Source organism: Falco cherrug, chromosome 1, assembly GCF_023634085.1.
Source record: "Falco cherrug isolate bFalChe1 chromosome 1, bFalChe1.pri, whole genome shotgun sequence".
Taxonomy (NCBI): Eukaryota; Metazoa; Chordata; class Aves; order Falconiformes; family Falconidae; genus Falco; species Falco cherrug.
The window spans coordinates 63,610,159-63,623,441 of record NC_073697.1 but is presented as its reverse complement, the minus strand read 5'-3'; the positions used below and the strand labels follow the sequence as shown (position 1 = coordinate 63,623,441).

At 35.8% G+C, this 13,283-nt stretch overlaps 1 protein-coding gene across 8 annotated transcripts in view; it reads right to left on the bottom strand.

Annotated features, from left to right (window-relative positions):
* The window catches only part of FAT1 (FAT atypical cadherin 1), a 112,160-nt gene that overhangs the window by 58,645 nt on the left and 40,232 nt on the right, over positions 1 to 13,283 (bottom strand). The gene's annotated exons all lie outside the window — the stretch shown is intronic.

The following is a 13,283-nucleotide window of genomic DNA, read 5'->3' as shown; positions in this document are numbered from 1 at the left end:
CAGTTTCTCTGATCTTTGAATGCACGGGCACTGAAGGTTTTAAGAAATGTGGAACGCAGCTACCACATTTTTTATCACCAACTTCAACAGTTACATGACATTGCAATTAAATATAAGGGACATCACATTTTGTTGATGAGATTTTTGTCTTCTGTGTTGAATGCAAACTATAACCAGTCAGCAGAAATGATTTCTCTGGATTGCATTAGTGCAACTCCATCAGTTTAAATCTTTAGATCAATTTATTTATAATATTTTATTATTTAAAGTCTTGTTCTCCCACTTCATCCTCAAATTGACCAATTACTAATGAATGTTAAAAACAATTATCTCTGTATTTTCTTTACAGAGTCTTAATATATAAGTCAGTTTAATACTTGAAGAAAGTAAGGATTTAAAACTCACATGTAGCTGTAATGATAATCTAGTTTGACTACTGCATTAACACAACCCTAAAGCACTGGGCAAATTACAGCATACATTCTGTAAGTGGAAGACCAATTACGTCTTTTCAAGTGATAAAGATGCTGTCACACCTCAAGGCAGGATTCCTACTAATCTTCCTCATTTAAGAAATACTGCATTATATCCAATTCAAGACAGCTTTCCCTTCTAGACAGACAAACAGATCTTTCTTTTGTCTGATAGACTAGTAAGCCCACTGTAATCGGCAGTTTCCTTCTCATGAAAGTACTTACTGCGATCAGGTCATGTCTTGGACATGTCTGATAATAAAGTGAGCAATAAAGTCCCACTGTCAGGAAGATGTCTTACGACATTGTTTTAAACTGCTTCAGTATCTCAACCCTTTCTGAAATATGGACAACATGACAAGCACAATAATCCATGATTGTTTCATCACTGCCACAAAAAGATGACTATTTCTTTCAGTCCTCTTTCTTTCAACTGATTTCAGGTTAACTATGATTTCCACCTAACTTTACACTTGGTGACCATCAGAAACAGCCCATATCTCCTTTCCAAAGATGTTCGGATAAGCTTTTTGGCAAAACTGTAGTCAAATCTTGTCTCCTAAGCCAAGACAAGGTTTCACAACCAAAGTAAATAAACAGGTTAATAAAAACAGGTCAATGAAGAGTAATAGCAAAAGGATTTAAGAACAGATTTCAGCTTTGCAGCTGACAGAAGATAAAGTCCATGTCTTACCAGTCATGTATAGATAATGATTATAAGCTAGGCAGTATCACCATGAAGGCAGGCTGCTGAGTTAAAAAACCAAACAAGATCATAGACCATCCAGCTATTGTACTGGAGAAAGCATATCATAAAGGAACTGAACAGCTTTGGTTTACATAGTCCTAACTAAAGGTAGTTCTTTAGCAGTTTGACTTGCTTTTCATTCCTAAACTATTCCTTGTCCCAAGCACCTTAATAGCTCTCAGTAAAACCAGCAACATAATTATCACCAGTAACTTCCAAGTGCTGAAAATATGATTGTAAACATAGTCGTCCCAAAAGAAACCAGCAATATCATTTACAAGCACATTAAATGGCTGCAAATACCTCTTTTGTTCAAGTAGAATATTTAAAAGCAATCATTTCTGTTCTTTCAATAAAGACTGTAAAAATGATACCACTTTTCAAGGGAAATCAAACGCCCAGGTTCCTCTTTCCACTCCTGGCTGACTACCCTACCCGTTAGCTAGAGTTGTGTTTTTGCTTGCTTGCTCTCTCTAGCCTCTTGAATCTTACCTTTTTTGCTACACAGTTGTTTAGGTAGAACACAAGATTACTTCTGTGTAGCACAGTTTACAGCCTGTAGCTCAGACTTCTCTAGGCAGTTTAAATCCACTTTTGGGACTCAAGGAGTAGTTTTCCACTCCACGTATGAATTTTCTGATCAGGGTATTTTACAAAAATGAGTTACACTACCCTATAAATAGTTTTAGAAAAATTAAAAGGTAGATCAACTGCAGTACACTGCGCTGAAATCAGTGTTCCCTTTCTGTTAAGTATAGCACGATTGCACTCAACTAGTAAAGTCTTGCACAGCTTTGGTGCCTGTCCCCCTTCACTTCCCATCTGCGCCAGTCCAGGCAAAAGCCAGCAGGACATTCTCACAGTGTACAGGCACCTAGGTAAACTCCAAACCGAAAGGTCTAAAATGCTTCGTAGAACTACACACTATTTGCTCCTCAGAACACCTTTTCTTTTTATTTAGGCACTTATTCCTGTTTCAGATGCTGATGCATATGCTCTGGATTTCATCGACAACCCTCCCCCCCCCCCCCCCCCCCCCCCCCCGCCTTTTGGCACATTTATCCCAGCTGAATAAATATCTTGCCCTTTGAATGGTACTCCACCAAAAATAAAGTAATAATTGAGATCTCAGTCCCACCCAAGCCAGGATTACATCAAATAAGGGATAACCAGCCTAGTCCATAGGGACATGCTTTTGTCAGCACATCAGACATTTATTGAAGTACAGTAATATCTGTGTTTATGAGTTTGTTCCTTGTTGCCAAGAGAAACTGTAAGCTTTGCATATGAGGTCAAAAAGTTACTCAATCCTATGGCTGATAATTCATACCAGTCACTACGTTAATCAGCAATCAGGCAACTTAACTACTCAGTCCTACTACTACAAAGCGTTAGTGCAAGGTGCACATCTGAAGTTGAGTCACATCCCTAAACAACTTTAACAGCATACAGATACAAAGACCTGCAATTTGCTGATCAGAGAACTCGATTAATCATTCTAGTGATTGCAAGCAGGGAGCAAAGACAAGCAACCCACCAAAGATTATTAACGTATGGTATAAGGAGGAAAACCACTTCATATAAACAATTAAGTCATCCAATCCAATAAACACTGTCAAGCTTCAATTTCAACTAGATTTCAAATGAAGTATAAAATCTGTGTTTAGTGATCAAACAACTATAGAAAATTTCTCAAATGTATCCTACAAAAGTAAACCATGTAGTTTTGTATAGTCTTAATCAGTCACAGAGTACACTATTTCCAGTCTGGGTTTACCAAGACAGTGGCGTAACTGCTTCTGCAGTAATTCTTTTACTAGTAAAACTATTTGGGGAATAATGAAAAGAAAGATATAAATAATCACATGTGCTCAAACAGCTATACTAGAAAAATAAACCTAAGTCTAAGATCCTGCTCAGTGCTTGAAAGCATTTAGGGTACGTCCAGTTTCACTGACAATCATATTCTTTTGGTAGTTTGTTTTTCTCATATATAAGATAAAAAACATAAACGTAAGTCATAAGCAGTATAAAATGAGATCAGACATGCAAAAAAGGTACTTAAATAATAAAAGAATAGCTAAAATAATTTTGAATAGCAAATAAAACAAAACCTAAGTATGACTATTGAAAGGAAACTAAGTGATGATAAATTTCCTGTAGAATGAACTTTGATCTTACTATCAACAGAACACTAAAAATTTCTGTTACCTCTTCGCTTACTTTGCAAAAAAATCCTTGCCTTCAGCACCATCTGGTATACTTAAAGCCACACCAATTCAAAGCTCAAATGCCTTCAGTAATCAACTGTAAGTAACCTGATCTTCACCACTCACCTTTATTATCTCACTTTGAGACATACCATCTTCAATAATTAAGTACAGAATTATAGCCATAAAATCTCATATCATCTTGAAAGATCCTTTCAGACCTGACATAATCTTACTGCATTTATAATGCCTGAACAAATACAGAAACCGCACTCCTTTCCAAACTTGGCGCTTTTTTACCCCCCTAAACAAAGGAAATGCATTTTTCATATTACAGTAGCCAGCACTGCGTTGTTAATACGTTTCAAGAGAACTCATGACCAGTTGAGAGAATTATTTCAGATTGATTATTAATGCATTGAGGTTAGTTTTGAGGCAATTCCTCTGCTGCAGACATTTTACAATTTCATTATTATTTTCCCATAAAACTATTGCAACACACATGTGGATTAAAGACCACTGACAAATTCACAAAGAAAGAAATGGTCCCTAGAATTTAGAGCAGGTTTCCATGTTGGCTACTGTCTTGACGTCAAAATTGCTTTTATGCAATTCAACTGTTTTTATTAACACTGGTTTTTAGTCACAAAACAGTGTTTTGGTTGCAATTACAGCATTTAACTAATGGCAGCACTGGTTGAGAACGACTGAGTAACATGAAAAATTATTGAACTCATTTTGGCATTTCATAAAACTCTACAAACAGGAAAATGTATTATGGCGGAGAGTAGAAAGTTTGACGCTACTTGTTTGGTTGTTTTGGGGTTTTTTTTGGCAAAATATGAGAACAGCTGTTTAAAACGTTTTGATACATTACAGTGATACGTTCTAAGTGAAATGAGAAATTAAAATGTCTAGTTAAAGTTTCTTAGTATTTAGCATATTATAATAAGGAAGAATCTTTTGGAAAAAGTTTCCAAATAATCAATACAGATGCCAGGAAACTGAAGTACTAGTTTTAAATGTGGTCTCTCTTCTTGTAACAACCTTGGAAGCAAAACTGTAAAGGGAGGGTTCTGATCTCAGTTATCTTAGCACATCTAAGACTCCATCTACACACAGACAAATGAGACCACCCACTGGATCTAAACACGTACAGGTCACAAAATACCACCAGCACAAAACAGAAGTCTTTCATACTTAGAAGTGGCTCATAATTCCATTACAATGCCATACTATTGATGCCAAAAAATCCTCCCAGAACAGAACAACGGAGTAAGCAGCCACACAAAATACAGCTTAATATTGAAAATGGTCATTTTATATATAGATAAAATTATTAATAAAAGACACTAATCTGAGAAAGTCACAATGTTTTATTTAACTAATATTATATTTTGAAACATAAAAGTGTGACTGTTTTTTAATTAACTGATTTGTAGAGAATGGATACAAAACTAGCTACCTGATTCTTATGGACAAAATCCATTCCCTCCGAATTTTGAAGGTAGGGCTTAAGGAAAGGGAAAATTCAGCTTACAAATGTTCATCACCATGTATGTCTATATGGTTTATTTATTTTTTATTGATTCAAACAATGAGGATTTCCTTAAGAAAGCTCATCAGTTGCAAGAGATGGCTGGTCTTCCTTTATCAACTTCAGGACTAGCCATCCAATTTGAAAATAGTCTTCTGAATTTGAAGACAGACAAGTTCAAGAATATGTCTCCTTAAAAAGCCAACAAATAGAACTGTATTTCTATTTTTGAAGCACAAAGTTTCTGAAAGACTAGAAGAGGAATTAAAAATGTGATCTGGCACAGCCTCTTTCAACATTTATCACAACACCGATACTGGATGTAAAATTTTTTATCTAGGAACTGAGGCAGGAACTAAGAGCAGCATGCCAGAAAAAACCAAACATCATACGACCTAACACCATGAATAAAACCAACTTCTTTAAAAAAAAGAAAAAAAGAAAAAACAAACACAAAACAAAACCAAAACCCAAACTACTTTATTCCAGTGTTACCTGTATATGGCTAAACTAGGTATAGATAAGAAGTTTCAGCTATTTCAGGGTTCTGGGCAGTCTTAAACCTACAAATAACTTGCTTGGAATTTTCTTCAGTTACTCATTTAAACCTTTCCTATGAAACAGAAGTTGAGGCAACAGTGTAACAACTCTGTTAGATACAATTGTCCTTACTATCTTCTCTTCTTTGATGTTATGAATGGTTTATGGATGACATATGTATTTACAAAAGTACTGAGAAAAACCACTGAAGAGACACTAAGAATATTAGGGTATTTCCAACACCATTACAGGCTTTATTTCGACATCCCCTAACTCCCTATAAATCTGAACCCTAAAAAAGTAGTTTCTAAGTGAGAATTTGGAGATTTATATAATGCTGCTGCCCTCTCCCCCCCACCCCCCTTGTTTTACTTGCATGTTGCTTCTTATATTTAGAAGACACAATACTAGTAGAACAAGTCTGGAATGCACTACAGTCTTTCATCTACTGATTTAAAAGGAACTGCTTTTGTAACTGAATGATATGTAAAGACCTCCATTCAACACTAATGACAGAGATGATTACATAAACTGCTTCCAAAGGTCTTCTCAACTCTCAGAAAAGCTGAAAAATTTTACAGCTGACTCCTAGTTAGCCTTTGACTGTGACTCCACTGTAAATTTTTCAGATAGAAAAATATATTACTTCATGTAGAACTGTAATTTTGCTGGGATTGATCTTTTCTTTTTATCACTCAAAACCCAAGCCAAGCTAGATGTGAATCTGGGCACTCATGAGTAATCTTCTCTTAATAGGAAATGAATCAATATTAATGTTAGTGTTGCTATAAACACAGACTCCATTAAGTCACACTACTCAGAGTGCCTATCAAGGAAAGACTAGTATCTTTAAAAGCCTGTGTGAAGGTGGTACTATGCAAGTGGCTCACAATAGTATCTGATCACCATCTCTTCCCTGGCTAGAATTGTAATTTCACATGTTATATATTCCAGCTCAAAAGAACATACACTACGTCTGCATGTCTCATCACTATTTCTGCATCAGAATATGGGAAAACTGTAAAAAGGCCTCACTTTGTTTTGAACTTCTGTTTCACAATACAGATCATGCAGAGTATGACCTGAAGTTTTTATGTAGTTCCAGGGACAGAAAAAGGAGAAGGGAAGGACTGCTGTGTTTTCTGTTTATTTTCCCATTTCTCTTTTTCCAACGAGATGTAAGAAAATAAACAAATAAAGCCCCAACACCTCCACCGAAAATATAAAAGAAGTGGTCTCTACATAAATGCTTGCAAATAGTTTTTAAAATAGCTGTCTATATTATAGCAAATCTTCTGTCTTTTCAAGTTCTAAATCCCTAAATATTCTAGAGTGGATGTGAAGATGTTACTAGAAATTTCATAGACAGGAACTTGTTCCCAGTTCCAAAAACGACCAGGTTGAAAAACACTAGTCTAACAGCACTTTAAGTGCTTTAAATGGTATTTATGAAGGAAAATAAAGGTAGCTTTTTGCAGAATTAAATTCTCTTTCCAAATGTATGTCTATAGAAACTTCTGTCTATTCATGTAACCCTCTCTGGTTGCAGAAGTTTAACATTTAGGTTAATTCTGGTCACATTTTCAGTAAAGATAAAGAAAATCTTTCTAGAGACAGTGTAACCAAATACTTCCATTTTATCTCCATGTGATGAGTAAACAGTTGGGCACATGCAGGCTGCTACATACACTTTGAGGTGTGTGACATGAATGAACAATAGTTGAGCCTGGCATTACTTGCTAGCTGCTGAAGTAACATGAACTATTTCAATGCCTGGGTCTTTATTTAACTTTAAATCACATTAGTGTGCAATACAGTAATACTGGTTTCATTCAAGTTTCAAAATATTAGGTCAATTGGGATTAAAACCCACAAGCAGTTAAACAACAAAGGTTTCCTCTGTTAAAATGAAGCCAATACTACTGTGCGGTCACCGGCCCTTCATTTCCTCACTAAGTAATTCTCCAGTGTTATCGGAAACCCATGGAAGTTGTTTGCAGCCATACCCATTTCCTATTTCACTTCACTCAGTCTCCAAATCAGACACACACGCACACAAGGATACTATTTTAAAGGTAACAAAGAGCATAAAATGATAAAATCATGTGAGACAGATGATTTGCCCATGAGCTATTAACATTTTATAATTTTACAAAGCTCTAATAATTACCAGAGACTAACAAACATGACAGTGAGAACCGTTCAACAGAACAAACTTTTTAGATTAACATAGCGTTTTATTTTAAGATTGCATATATCAAAATATCTTTAAATCAGCACTTAATGTGAAGGTTGACATTAACTTTGTAATGCATGTTTTGAGGTGTGGTACAATTTATGAAACAAAACCTGCCATAATCCTAAATTGCCACAGGATTAATTTAGTGTAAGTACTTTCAAAAACTTGAGACAGTAAAAAAGAGCATAGTAAAAAGAAAGTAAGAGCAAAAAGTTATGTCAAATAATATTAAATCATAGAGAAACACTTATCTTCAGATTTAGTCGCTCAAACTGGGAAATTCCAGAGTCAAGTCTGCCACATCATCTTAACTTGACTGTCTCACCTGTGTGCATTAAGATGCATAGACTCAGGCCTCATTGGGAGGCACAGGACAGAGTATGTTCCGAAATGGCTAATTACTCAATGCTTCTGCTGGAATTCCCTGCGTAAGAAAGGCCTTATCTAAATGGCCTAGCTCCTACACCATAGGATTACTAATTGCCTCAAAGGAACCTCAGTGGCATTCTCAAGGCAATACCCAAATGCTTCATAAATATGGATGAATATTTATTTGAATATTCACAACACTCTCAAGCAATTAGCTTATGCAACTATTCCTATTTTACACCTATAAAACTGAAATATGGGGAAATTAACACTCAGAATTAATTTTGTCATTCTCCTGTCCAAGTTATGAACCCAAGCCTAATTTTTGGAAGCATGCATCATGCTTTTATCAAGTTGCATTAAAGGTAACGAAAGCTATGTTTTTGCAGTCAGCACTTCTGCAACCCTGGCTCAGAATTGTTATACGGAGCAATGGCAGGTAACTCCCTGCCTCATTTGCTATTATTGTTTTGAAATTCTGAAGTAAGGCATGGCTTCTGGAGAAAGTGTGATTTGCTACCCAACCCCGACTACTTCCCCAAGCCAAATCTAGCTGGTACAGTATACATATATACATATAACAGAAGTCCTGTGGAAGCAGAATTTAGTAAAAAGAACAGAAATTCTTGCCTGAATACTACCTGCCTGAATACTTGGGCGAGGTAATAAAATATAAAGTACAAGGGTCTTCTCTCATCCTGTATGGACACCTGGTTAGGATTCCAACTTCTTGCTTAGGAATACTAAGGAAAACTGGAACTCCCTTCACCATGCAAATGTAGTTTTTGCTACTCTAATGTGCATACTGATACTTACAAGGTAGTATACGCTTCTTTCAGACACCTTAACTTAGCAATTTTTGAGATATAAATTACACAAAGCCTATATCATTGACTAGCTGCCATACTTTAGAATCAGTGGCATGGCAAAACTATTCCATCCATATGGAAACTGAAACAGAGCCCAGGGGAATTCAGTCACCTCCTTTTCTTTAGAGAGAGTTCATTGTAATGGCTCTAGTTCTGCAGCAATTAAGGACGTTTCTCCTTAGCTCTTAAGTTGTGGTGTTTTACACATGACTTGTAGAGCTACTGTTGTTGGAGAGTTAAAGGTGAATACCTTTTTTCTATTCACATGATGTCTGCAATCCCACAGTTTAAAAAGTAAAAATAGATGAAAACTACAGAACATAGGAAACAATGATAGAAAAACAATTTCCTTTACTATGTCACTCTGGTAAGTATACATTTTAAAATGGGGAGGTAGTTTGCATACTACCCTTACAATTCTTACTGGGTGAAACAAAGAGCTTGTATTTAATGCATGTCCCACTTTTCTGTCTCAGTAAGAAGTTACACGTTTTGATTGAAAGCTCTTAGTAAAATGAATACAATAACCACGTCTTGAAACTGGCACTAACAGATCCCATTTCTAAATGGTTAATCCAATATATGATAGAAATGATATAGTTATGATTCATAAATCTACATTTATATACAATGGTATTTTCAGTTATTAGTAGTAGATGCCATACTAAGTACCTGTTCCACTTTCTTTAAGAATTACTGCAACACTGCTTTTGGCTGTCATGCTTCCAGTATTCCTCCCCAAAAAGCAATAAGGCAAACTAAGATATTATAATATTAAAGAAACAAAGATGGGAAAAAAATAGACATTTTTCCACTCAATATGGTTCTGTTCATGTAAAGATAAAAATATTCAGTAATTTAATTCAAACAATAAAAAATACTCAATTGTATTTTGCAAATACAACTATGGAGTTTACATAAGTGATATGTTAAACTTTTCACTCCTACAACTAGATTGGAGTTGAATCACTTTTAAGTGAAACAGGTCATTACTATTTCCCTGAAGCACCGTTTTTCTGTCCATCTCATTGCTTTCATAGAGAAAACATATCCAAATGCATCCAGTGAAATACAGAAACTAGCAACTACAAGTATTTTGATAATTAACTTTCATAGTCTTTGACCTTGTTACAAGGTAATTATGATATGTAAAAAGAAAAATATCCGAATAACTCACAAGCAAATAAACCACACCCAAGTCAAATACTACTAAGCTATTTTCTATTATACATACCAGAAAAAATACTGCACATTGTGAGCACCAAAGCACAAAAACTAGAGTATATTTACTGTTATATAACCCTCTGCTTTACATGGGTGTTGCTAAAAGTGCAAATCTTTCTGATCCTCAGTGCAACAGCTCTAGGGTTAAGTGGCAAGATTAACCATACAGTCCCAGGAGCTATATTCTGAACAGCTAGCAAAATTCTGCCATCTCCTTCCATCTAAACATATCAAAATGCTTTGGAACTCTAGGAGTTTTACTTATATATTAAATTGTAAGCTATTTTGCGAGAAGTTAAGCAGATATAAAGTAGTCATTGTAACTCACATATTTGTCTACAGTTACATATTGTCTACAGTTATGTTCAGGTTGAGCATGAAAGTTATGCAATTCTTTCCTGCAAATGGTATTATGATAACTATATTCCACCTGGCCAGCTCACACATACAGGAGTTTTTTCATTACATGGAAACTCCAAAACTAAAGAGAACTGTTTTTAATTTGCTTTAATGAAGGTGTATCTGAAGAGATTATAAAATGTCCTATGATGTACTGTGTTACATACCCTGCTCCAAGAAGTGAAACAGCATTTCCGCATACAAAGAAAAACTCAGCAATGTTTCTTTAACTGAATGATTTCATATATACTTAAAATAAGATTGATTTTTTTTTCGTGCCAATCAACATTTACTGAAGAGGATACTTGGAAACTGATCACTGTAAGAAGCATGGCAGATACTACTTCAGCTGGTACCATTTTTGAGAAACTGATCAGTCAGTCAATAGTTCTTGTCCTGAAAAGAAATCTCTTCTTTCTGTGGAAGATTAACTATATCCTACATAGGTCCACATCAGTGGTTTACCATCTAAAAATTCAGTATTATTGCACAAAACCAGACATATCTTAGTTTGGAGCCTATACAATTCTAGAAATTAATTAGCTACTTCCAGAGAACAAAAAGCAGTATTTTACTTGACATAACAGGTTGTTGTAATAATGTAATAATAACAGTATAGGTTATTGCTATTTACAGTCCGTATTATTATATGTGGGAGTTCTAGCCATTGACCACAATACCATAGTGTTAAATTCTATAAAGAGACAGAAAAAGATGGATCCTTGATTTGGAGAGGAGACAACAACATATTATCAGCTGAAATGTATCTTTAACGCTCATCACATACTTTAACAATCCCAACACCAGCCTTCCCTTCACTCAGACTGAATGCCATTAGAGTTCTCAATTTGCCTTTGAGGCTGCACAGCAGCCCAAAGTAATCAATGTTAACACACACTTAACTCTTACTCTGTCGCTTTCAGTGGTACAATGGGATACAGTTAAAGACTTGATTCATATTCCAGACCTATCTCCCCTTTGGCTGGAAGGGAAACCTGAGGCCCTGTGAAGGTTTCTCTTCCTTTGACAAACACCTTACAGTGCGATGGCCCCACAAGGTCCAACAAGGGTAACATACCTGCATAAGCAAACAAGACAGGATTTGGTCTCACTAATTCTCCTCAAGTTTACTCTTCAGGTGAGCTCTATTTTAAGTCACTGAGATAAAATAAACCATGTTATAACTACAATAACTAGTGCCTTTTAAAGTGATTTTTCAACTCCTTAACATCCCAATCTTAGTGAAAGCGCTTTCACCCTATGTAAGATCTATTCAGGTCAAGTGTATTTGATTTCTAATAGACAGAAGAGAGACTTGGGAAGTTATGAACCTGATCATCTCAGTCAAAACTCATCTTAATCACTATGCGAGTGACTACTGCAGACTGACAGTTTCAAATGGAACATGTACAGGAAAGACATGACAGCCATTAGACTGCATGAAATCCAGTGTTGTATATCGTAAGAAAAAATATACATGCACTAGCTATTTAATATCAATTGAACTTATTTGAGTGCACTCTGGGAACACAACAGAAACAAACCAAAGAGGTCTCCCTTCTGCTCTGCCCATCTCTTCCCCTCCTTTGTTTATTATGCTTATCTTGCATTACAATTTTAACGGTAATAGACACCAAAGAATTTATCTATCCTTGTGATTTTAACTATAGTTTAAAAAATATTTTCTCCTGCTGAATGTAAATCAGAATGAGATTCTTTTCCTCTCAGTGTTTATACTCTAAAATTATTTCATTAGTTTCAGTTGGTTGGTTGGTTTATTGTGCCCCCCCATCCCACCACCCCTTTAACAGAGCTAAGAAGGACTCCAGACTGCACTGCTTTTGTCTACAGTATGCATGCTGCAATAAGGGCAGGTAAGAAACTCTCTTGACAGAAAATCTTTATTAGCTTTCTATTAAGTGCTCCTTATCACTTCACCATCTAGTGTATTGAGCTCCCTCAAGCTCCCTTTCTAACATAAATGAGATCAGCAGTAAGCTCCTGCTTTGGAAAACTACAAACTCTGTCTGAAGACAGGTCACAATCTCCTTCTGTCGCAATTTTTCTATCCATTAAACAGGAATAAAGAGGTTTCTTCCTCCCAAAACTTAGGGAAGGGAGGCACGCAAGTGCCTTTTTTAAAACAATGTCTGGAAAATGCTGCATCTCAAGTTGCACCAGGAAAGTTTTAGATTGGATATTAGGAAAAATTTCTTCACTGAAAGGACGGTCAAGCATTAGAACAGGCTGCTCAGGGAGGTGATGAAATCACTATCCCTGGAAGTCGTTAAAAAACCCATACATGTAGATGTGGTGCTTTGAGACAAGGTTCAGTGGTCCCTTGGCAGTCCTGGGTTAACGGTTGGGCTTGATGATCTAAAGGTCTTTCCCAACCTAAATGACACTGATACAGAAGGCAGAGAGAAGTAGGAAAGAACCAGAAGAAAATAAGTTACAGACAAAAATAAGGAAACAGCACCCAAAAATATTCGGCCAATTATACACTAAAGGCTAAATTCAGCCTTTAGTAGGCAGAGTTTATGTCCACTTGCAATTTGAGCACTGCAGTCATTCAGTTCTTTTCATCCAACTTACTCCCATTTTTATCAAGATCATTGATTGAGATGACAAGAAACAGAAAAGTAGCAGGCAAACAGTACTTTTCAAGAACAGAA